The sequence below is a fragment of the Malus sylvestris genome, chromosome 16 (genome assembly GCF_916048215.2).
Source record: "Malus sylvestris chromosome 16, drMalSylv7.2, whole genome shotgun sequence".
Lineage (NCBI taxonomy): Eukaryota > Viridiplantae > Streptophyta > Magnoliopsida > Rosales > Rosaceae > Malus > Malus sylvestris.
The window spans coordinates 35618965-35627925 of NC_062275.1; the positions used below are offsets into that span (position 1 = coordinate 35618965).

General features: G+C 40.9%; 1 pseudogene; it reads right to left on the reverse strand.

Moving 5' to 3' along the window:
- Positions 1-725: 725 nt before the first annotated feature.
- On the reverse strand, positions 726-8662 carry LOC126609328 (probable protein phosphatase 2C 55; annotated as a pseudogene).
- Positions 8663-8961: the final 299 nt, after the last annotated feature.

The window sequence follows — 8961 nt, forward strand, 5'->3', positions numbered from 1 at the left end:
TAAATAGAGATCATTCTCTCACAATATTTCCGAATGTCATTTGTACTAAATCATTCACTAGTACTCACTAAAGGAGAGCTTGAACCTATGTACTTATGTAAACCCTTCACAATTAATAAGAACTCCTCTACTTCGTGGAAGTAGCCAATCTAGGTGAACCACGTACATCTTGTGCTTGCTTCCCTGTCCCTATCTATCTACATACTTATCCACACTTTTTTGTTGTACCAAAATCCTCACTGATTTTGTGCATCAATACTAGTCATATTTTCTTTTCATACCACACGAAATTAACAATTTTTTTATTGTATGTTGATTGAAGGCACTCATAAATAAATGATGTTTTTCTCCAAATTTAATATTCTTGCGAAAGAATTGTGAATTTAATGAAATGACTATCATTTAATCTTAAAAAAATAAAAAAATAAAAAAAAATAACTAGATCACATGTTATATCATGTGGTAGAGATTGAGCTAATTTGGACACTTTGTTTGCTTCAATGAACACATTAGTTGTTTGCTAACCATTTACTTGTTAGTATTATTAGTAACATGCTTTGGAATAAAAAAAAAACTAATTGTAATAAAATAGGAGTACAACCACAAATTCCAAACATAGATCTTGATTAATAGAACAACCACATTTTCATTTCATTCAAACGTGAAAATTTTTAGTGTAACATAAGAATCATGCATGGATAGTATTAGCTTATAAGGCTAGTCTACTACCTAGCTACAACGCGTGCAACAATAACAGTAATGTCGTCGATCTTGCCTCCTACGTACTCAAATCCAGCTTTCTTAGCGTTTTCTGAAAAAGGGCTAGGGTTGTACTTATCCAACGAGCTATGGAGGGCGAGATTCGCTATGCTCAAAGCCAATGCATAGCAATCAAAATCACCACCACTGCGGTCAGATTCCCTATCTTTTGAATTTGACGTACTATTTGCCACAAGAACCTCCTCAATCTCGCTTGGAAACATGTTGTCCAGCAAGCCATCAATCCCAAGGACTATGATGTAAAGAGATTACTACAGGTCCAGCTAATCAAGCAGACAAATATGCCATTAGGACGTGATTTGCTGCACTGCACGATTCACTCAATCTTTGTCTTTACTATTGTGTTGTATTCTAATACTTGCCTTATATGGCTTTACAAAGTCAACTGATGTAATATGTATATATTTACAATCTGTGATAATGCAAATAATCAAGAAAATCAATCACAAAATTATTCTCACCTATTCTCTGTTCTTTTGCATTCATACTTTTCCTTTCCAATCTCAAATTCTATATGGTATCAGCCTTCTCCACAAGCTAACGCTTTATTCGATCCTCTATGGTTTCTGCTACCCCAATCTCCTCTACCTCCTCTGATTCATCTTCCTCTGCCATGACTGCCCCTACTATCTCCCTTCCCACCACCTTCAATATCTCTCATACGATCAACACTCCCATGGACCGCAACAATTATCTTAGTTGGCGATCTCAATTTCAGGATATTCTTGAAATTCATGGCATGGAAGATGTCGTGACTATCAATTCTAAACCACCGAAGAAGCACAATGATGGCTTTGTCAATCCCTATTATTCTAGGTACAAACTCGTTTTCAGTTGGATCAAGGCTACCTACATATCCTCTTTCCGAACTATTCTAATCCATTGCACCTATGCTTATGATGTTTGGACTCTCTTGGAAAATCGTATATCACCTCTCTTCAAGACTCACATCCGCACTCTTCGTGACCAACTTCGCACTCTTAAGAAAGATTCGAAGAAGCCCATGTCTGACTATCTGATGCATGCCAAAAGCCTTGCAGATTCTCTTAATACTGCTGGTTCCAGTATCAGTGAAGATGACCTCATTGAATGCCTTTTAGATGGCATTGGTCCTGAATACAAGGAGTTTACCACCGCTGTTCATCTTCGCCCTTCTTTCTCATATGATGATTGTTACGACCTGCTCATTTAAGAAGAAAATCTCATAAAAAAGATGTCATCTCTTTCATTGTCCAACGGTGTTGCCTTCGTCGCTCATCGTCGCTCTAATGGCCCATCCAAATCCATCTCCAACGAAAACCGGTTCTCCTCCTCTAATCGTTCTTTTAGCCACGGACAAGGTTATGATTGCAGTCATCTTGGTGGTGCTTGGCGTTCTTCTAATTCCCATCGCCAGACCAATTGGAATACTCCTCGACTCAACCGTGGTCCCTCTAATGACCATTGACATCATCTTCTTCCTTCACCATCGCTGCCACCCAAGCCACCCACTTTTGAGGCTGACGAACCCTGCCAACTATGCGAGGAATATGGTCACAAAGCTAAACAATGTAAGACACGTGGAAACTTTGCATATATTGCTACTGCCCATTCTCCATTACCAACACCTTGGATTGTTGATTCTGGCGCAACAAATCACATGACCATTAATCCTTCCACTCTCACACAGATTCAACCTTACGAAGGTACTGATTCTATTATTGTTGGCAATGGTAATCAATTACGTATCTCTCATATTGGTAAATCCTCCGTAACTGGTTTACATGGCTCCTTCATACTAGATGATGTGTTATATGTTCCTGCCATTAAAAAGAACTTACTATCGCTTCGTCGATTTTGCTATGATGATCATTGTTTCTTTAAGATGGATGATCGTTCTTTTCGTGTGAAGGACAAGACAACGGGCCAGGTACTTCTTATTGGGCATAACTATGGTGATTTTTATTACATTCGGGCTGCTTCACAAATTAGACCAAAGCTTGTTTTCTATGGAGAATGGACGACTTGTGATGTGTGGCACGCTTGTCTTGGACATCCATCAACCGCTATTTTTCAAGTTCTTGCCAATAAATACCACTTACCTATTAGTGGTGGATCCTCCAATAACAAATGTCACATTTGTCCATTAGGCAAATCATGTCGCTTACCTTTCAATTCTCGCACATCTATAGCTCAACATCCACTTGATCTTTTGCATCTTGATGTATGGGGACCTGCTCCAACTCTCTCTAATTTTGGGTACAAAATTTATTTATCAATAATGGATGAATGCTCCAAATTTGTGTGGTTCTTTCCCCTTGCAAGAAAATCTGATATTATGTCTACCTTCATTACATTTAAAAGAATGGTTGAACATCGGTTGACACGAACAATAAAAATTGTGCAAACTGATGGTGGTGGTGAATTCACTAGCAATGCTTTCCGCACTTTTCTACGTCAACATGGCATTACTCAACAACTTTCTTGTCCCTATACTCCCCAACAAAATGGCATTGTTGAAAGAAAGCACCGTCATATTGTTGAAATAGGTCTATGTTTACTTGCCCAATCCCATCTTCTGTCCTCATTTTGGGTGGAAGCTTTCACCACGGCCGCCTTTCTAATTCATCGATTACCTCTGCACAATATTGGGGATGTCTCACCTTATGAAAAGTTATTTGACAGGACACCAGACTATCGATTCTTGAAGACATTTGGTTGCACATGCTTTCCTCATATGGTTCCCTACAATTCTCATAAGTTAATGACAAAATCCATCAAATGTGTTTTTATTGGCTACGATAACAATTACAAGGGCTATCGGTGTTTAGACATTGCCTCTGGTAAGGTTTATATTTCCCGGCATGTTCAATTTGATGAATCCACTTTTCCATATCAGGCCATCACAACTGCAGCTTCTCCTAGCATGCCGCCGCAACAACAATTTGTTATGGACCCCACTACCATGCCTAGTCTTGCTCCCCACAACCAAGCACAGCAGCCCCCACAAGCTACACTTTTTTCTTCCCACCATGAGGCCACGGACCTAGATACCTCCTCCACACCCCTTGGCTTGGCACCCATTTCTCCATTGCCAGATCATTCTGATGGTGTTTCTCCAAAGCCACGGACCCATATGTCCACCGATGAGCCCTCCCCATCGACGGTGCTCACGCCAACCAATGATGCTGTTGTGCTTGATCAGGCACACTCTCCTGACCATCAAAAGTTTAAAAGTGTCAACTATTTGGATCAAAACTTGAACTTTGGGCTCAAGAAAGGAGCTGGCCCAAAAGGAGGCTTGAAGGGAAAGTCAGCCGAAGCCCAGTCGAAATCCAGAAAAGCAGAAAGGGCCTTTTTTGACTTGGTGCAGCTCATGAAGACCACTTGCTTACCTACCCAAAGGCCAAGTGGTATAGACTGACCAGCTACACAGCCCATAAAGTACTTTATGGTGGCAATACATGTAAAATAGCTGATGAGTCATCACCTTTCAAACCGCATTCGGGCAAGGTTGCTGCTACAGGAGACCAAGCCGAGTTGTCTATATAAGAAGAAAGAGAAACCAGGAATAAGGACACTCAATCAAACAAACAAATGCAAGCACAAACTCTGCTCAAAGCCAGATTTGCCTTCAAAATGAAGCTGTAGTCAGCCCAAGCCTTCATCCCTCTCGGGACAAGCCTTCATCCCTCGCGAGATAAACCTTCACTCAAACCCTTGTAATAGCTCTGCTACCTTGTTCAACCTTGCTGTAGTATCGATTCATCTTTTGTAATCTCTCTCTCTCTAAAGCTTTCAGACCCTTGATAAACTACAAAGATAGGAACCTGCAAGACGATCAGCCTTACCCGACAAGGTTAAACCTTGCCCGACCTTCTTTGTTTTTGTCTTTTCATTCATTAGCCTAGCAATATGTTGTATACTTCCAGTTATATTCAAGTTATTTCTAGCAAGATGACTATTAAAAGGCTTTCTCAGTACTCGAATCCGATTTGAATATATCTTCAGTGTTCAAACCAGATCCAAGTCCTAAGCCCTCGGGCATGCAAATCTGATTAGCTAAATGTCCTTGGCCTCAAGGCATAAAAAAGAACCTTATGTGGACTTAACCCATCCACGACAATCCTTGACAAACGAGAAGTCCGAAGTTACTTGGGGCACAAGTAATCGACCTACCTCTTAGTCTTATTTCTATTACATTATGATTACCATAGAACGCTTAAGCATGGAAAGGATTCTGATAGGAAGCCTCAATGCCTACACCTAAGGCCCCACGAAGGCACCTATTTGGATTCATTCCGTTCTGCGGTCTAGAACGTTTGAGTATAAGAACGAACTCTAATGGGAAGCCTCAAGGCCTACATCTAAGGCCCTACAAAGGCACCTATTTGGGTTCATTCTACCTCTCGAACTCGGGTAATCAGAAGTATAATAGTTATAAGACTCATGCAATCATGAGAACAACTATGATGTGTTCGAGCACTGGTTTAGTTATTGATAGGAAGCCTCAAGGCCTACACCTAAGGCCCCACAAAGGCACCTGTCATAACTAACACAGTTTCTCGAGTATATACATATATACAACCAAAACTCGACATCCATTTCACATCTGCCATATTGAAGATGGCAGTGGCACGCCTGAGCACCTAAAAGTTAACCTTGATTGTGAGCCTCAAGGCCTACACCTAAGGCCCCACAAAGGCACCTCTTAAAGTTAACTATGTCCTTCTCTTTCAGCCTTGCCCGACGAGCCTTGCCCGAAGAGTCTTGCCCGACAAAACTTGCCCGACGAGACTTGCCCAACAAAGCCCGACAGTGAAGCAGAAGCCCGACAGCAGCCCTTAACCGGTGCCAACCTCCCGGGAAGCTATGTGCTCGTCAGCCAGGAAACATCCCCGACGGAAATTCCTGACGCGAACATCAACAATATAGTCTATGGCTCAACCCCACATCCGCTTCCATAAGCATTAACTGCTGCCCTTAATGATCCCATGTAGTTCGAACCATCTAGCTACATTCAAGCAACCAAGTATCCTCATTGGCAGAAAGCTATGACAGAAGAGTATGAAGCCCTTTGTCAAAACCAAACATGGTATTTTTTTCCCGCTACTCCTCATATGAATATTGTCGGATGCAAATGGGTCTTTCGGGTGAAACGCAAAGCGGATGGTTCTATTGATCGACACAAAGCACGTCTTATCGCCAAGGGTTACAACCAACAAGCAGGTCTTTATTACGAAGAAACTTTAAGTCCCGTTGTCAAACCAAGGACTATTCGTACAATCCTTGCCTTAGCTATTTGCAAAAATTGGACTTTACAGCAACTCGATATTCGTAATGCCTTCTTGAATGGAATCTTGCTTGAAGAGGTCTATATGAAACAACCACCTAGTTTTGTCGATTCCCAACACCCTCAGCATGTTTGTTGTCTTCACAAGGCACTCTATGGTCTTAAACAAGCTCCACGTGCATGGTTTCAACGCTTAAACTCCTTTTTGCATAGCCAAGGGTTCTTCCATAGCCGATCAGATGCATCTTTGTTTATTTATCAATCTTCCACATATTCTCTATATGTGCTTGTATATGTTAACGATCTGATTGTTACAGGTTCTAATTTTGCTGTTATTCATCAGTTCATTGATACATTATGTGCCACCTTTGCTAGTCAGAAGTTGGGGGATCTTAATTATTTTCTTTGCATGGAGGTCATCCGCAATGGTAGCCACCTGTGTCTCTCTCAATCTCGTTATGCTTCTGATTTGTTAAAAAAAATTAAGATGGATCTTTGCAAGCCAAGTCTCACTCCATTCCTCTCATCCACACGCTTATCTGCACATGATGGTGATCCACTTTCTAACCCAGAGACATATCGTAGTATGGTTGGTGGGCTCCAATATCTTACTCTCTCACACCCCGACATTACCTATGCTGTCAATCAAGTTTGTCAATACATGCACAATCTGAAAACCACTCATCTTCAAGCAGTCAAGCGCATTTATCGCTATATCAAGGGCACCGTTGCACATGGTCTCCTCTTCCGTTCCTCAACGGACTTCTCTCTTCGTGGATTTTTCGATGCTGATTGGGCTGGTTCTGTTGATGATCGTCGATCCACTAGTGGTGCGTGCATTTTCCTTGGCCTGAACCTTCTGACTTGGACTGCTAAAAAGCAATCCACGGTGTCTCGCTCAAGCTCTGAAGCTGAATATCGCGCTCTTGCCACCACAGCAGCAGAACTATGGTGGTTCTGCTATTTGTTTCGTGAGATTGGTCTTCCTCTTTACACTCCACCATGTATTTACGTCGATAATGTCTCCGCTCTTCAAATGGCTACAAATCCGGTCTTCCATGCTCGCACACGGCACATAGAAATTGACTACCATTTTGTTCGTGAGTTACTTGCTCAAGGGGTCCTTGCCACCCGGCATATGCCTTCACAACATCAAATTGCCGATGTCTTCACCAAAGGACTATCTCGTGAATGATTATCCTTCCTTATTTCCAAGCTCAATCTTCACTTTGTTCCGTTTCGCTTGAGGGGGGATAAAGAGATTACTACAGGTCCAGCAAATCAAGCAGACAAATCTGCCATTAGGACGTGATTTGCTGCACTGCACGATTCACTCAGTCTTTGCCTTTACTATTGTATTGTATTCTAATACTTACCTTCTATGGCTTTACAAAGTCAACTAATGTAATATGTATATATTTACAATGTATGCGAATGCAAATAATCAAGAAAATCAATCACAAAATTATTCTCACCTATTCTCTGTTCTTTTGCATTCATACTTTTTCCTTTCCAATCTCAAATTCTATAGGATGTCCCCCTGGACTGTCTGAATATCCTTTTTCTCCCAAGCGAAATCAGGACTATCGCTGTTGATGCCGTTCCCCAACCGATACGTAAAGTTGAACATGCGCTGCTGAATCGGAGATTGGTACAGAAGCTTGTTGTCCCTAAATAGCATGAGCCCGCTGTCCCCAACGTTCACAGCATGCAAGACTCCGCTCTCTTTGTTGAAGCTCAGGATGCAAGCGGTTGATGAGCCTTGTAGTCCAATCTTCTCCTTATTCTTTGCATGAGCTTCCTCCAAAACGTTTCTTGGATCAACGGCTCCAATCAACTGTTTATCAAAAGGCCCCTTTCTTTTTCTTTTTAGTTCATTACTCACATTGTTATTATTTTTATTGTAAATATGGGCGGCGATAAAAGTCGTTCTTCATGAGTTCCCTTGCGTACTCACCACCGTCTATGCCATACTTAGCCCAACCATTGACGCCATCTGCAACGCCGATGGTCTGCTTCTTTATTTTTAAAAGAAAAATATTTCTAAAATTTATCTTAAACATATAATCTAATGTTTAACAAGAAATCATAATTCAAGATTCAAAATCTAATCCAACATTTATGTTGCTTCACGTTTTCAACTTTTTTTCAACCAAAATTGTGAAAATAACTTGTTTTTAAGTATTTACTAAACACCTTTTTAAGCTCAGCTTTTTTTTATACCCACTTTTTATAACAACACCTCAGTACCAAACCAGTACTATATGTGATCTTAACATACATAAACATGCTATAGAATTGTGCCAATAGATTCAACATGGAGTAGATGTCTTTCTTTTTATTAACTTAAACTGGAAAGAAACCACTTTGCTTGTGCAATGTGATGTGTTACTCTCTTGAATCTTTTGAATGTCACTATATGGCCGCATCAGATGTACAATAGATATTTGTTTCACTGTTAGTTGTTCGTCCATCTGGTGAGCCCCCCATATAAACCTATATCCGACCAGTATAGGATGCCAAATTGCCATGCACCTTGGAGGATACTGACTTATACTTTGAGAGGCTCTGGCTTGTTCCTATTCCTTTGTCCTGCCTTTTGGAGCGCATGTCCTGTAAGTACTTTGTGAGTTGTGTAATGTGCGTTTTCATGTCACGTGTAAAAGCATTTCAGAATATACCATAACTGGAACCGCATTCCCCGTGTCTTTCACTTTTCTCTTTCTAATTAATTCAAACGACGAAGATTGGTTTGCCAGCTAATCATAATCATGGACCAAGAGCACCGAGGTAAATCTCTACTGTTATAAAGCCAGAACCTCCTAGTTAACTTCACTAGGGTCCATAATTATTATTTACCGCGGGTACGAAGACCACTTTTGACTTAGCTAAATTTAGTGTGTATTAAT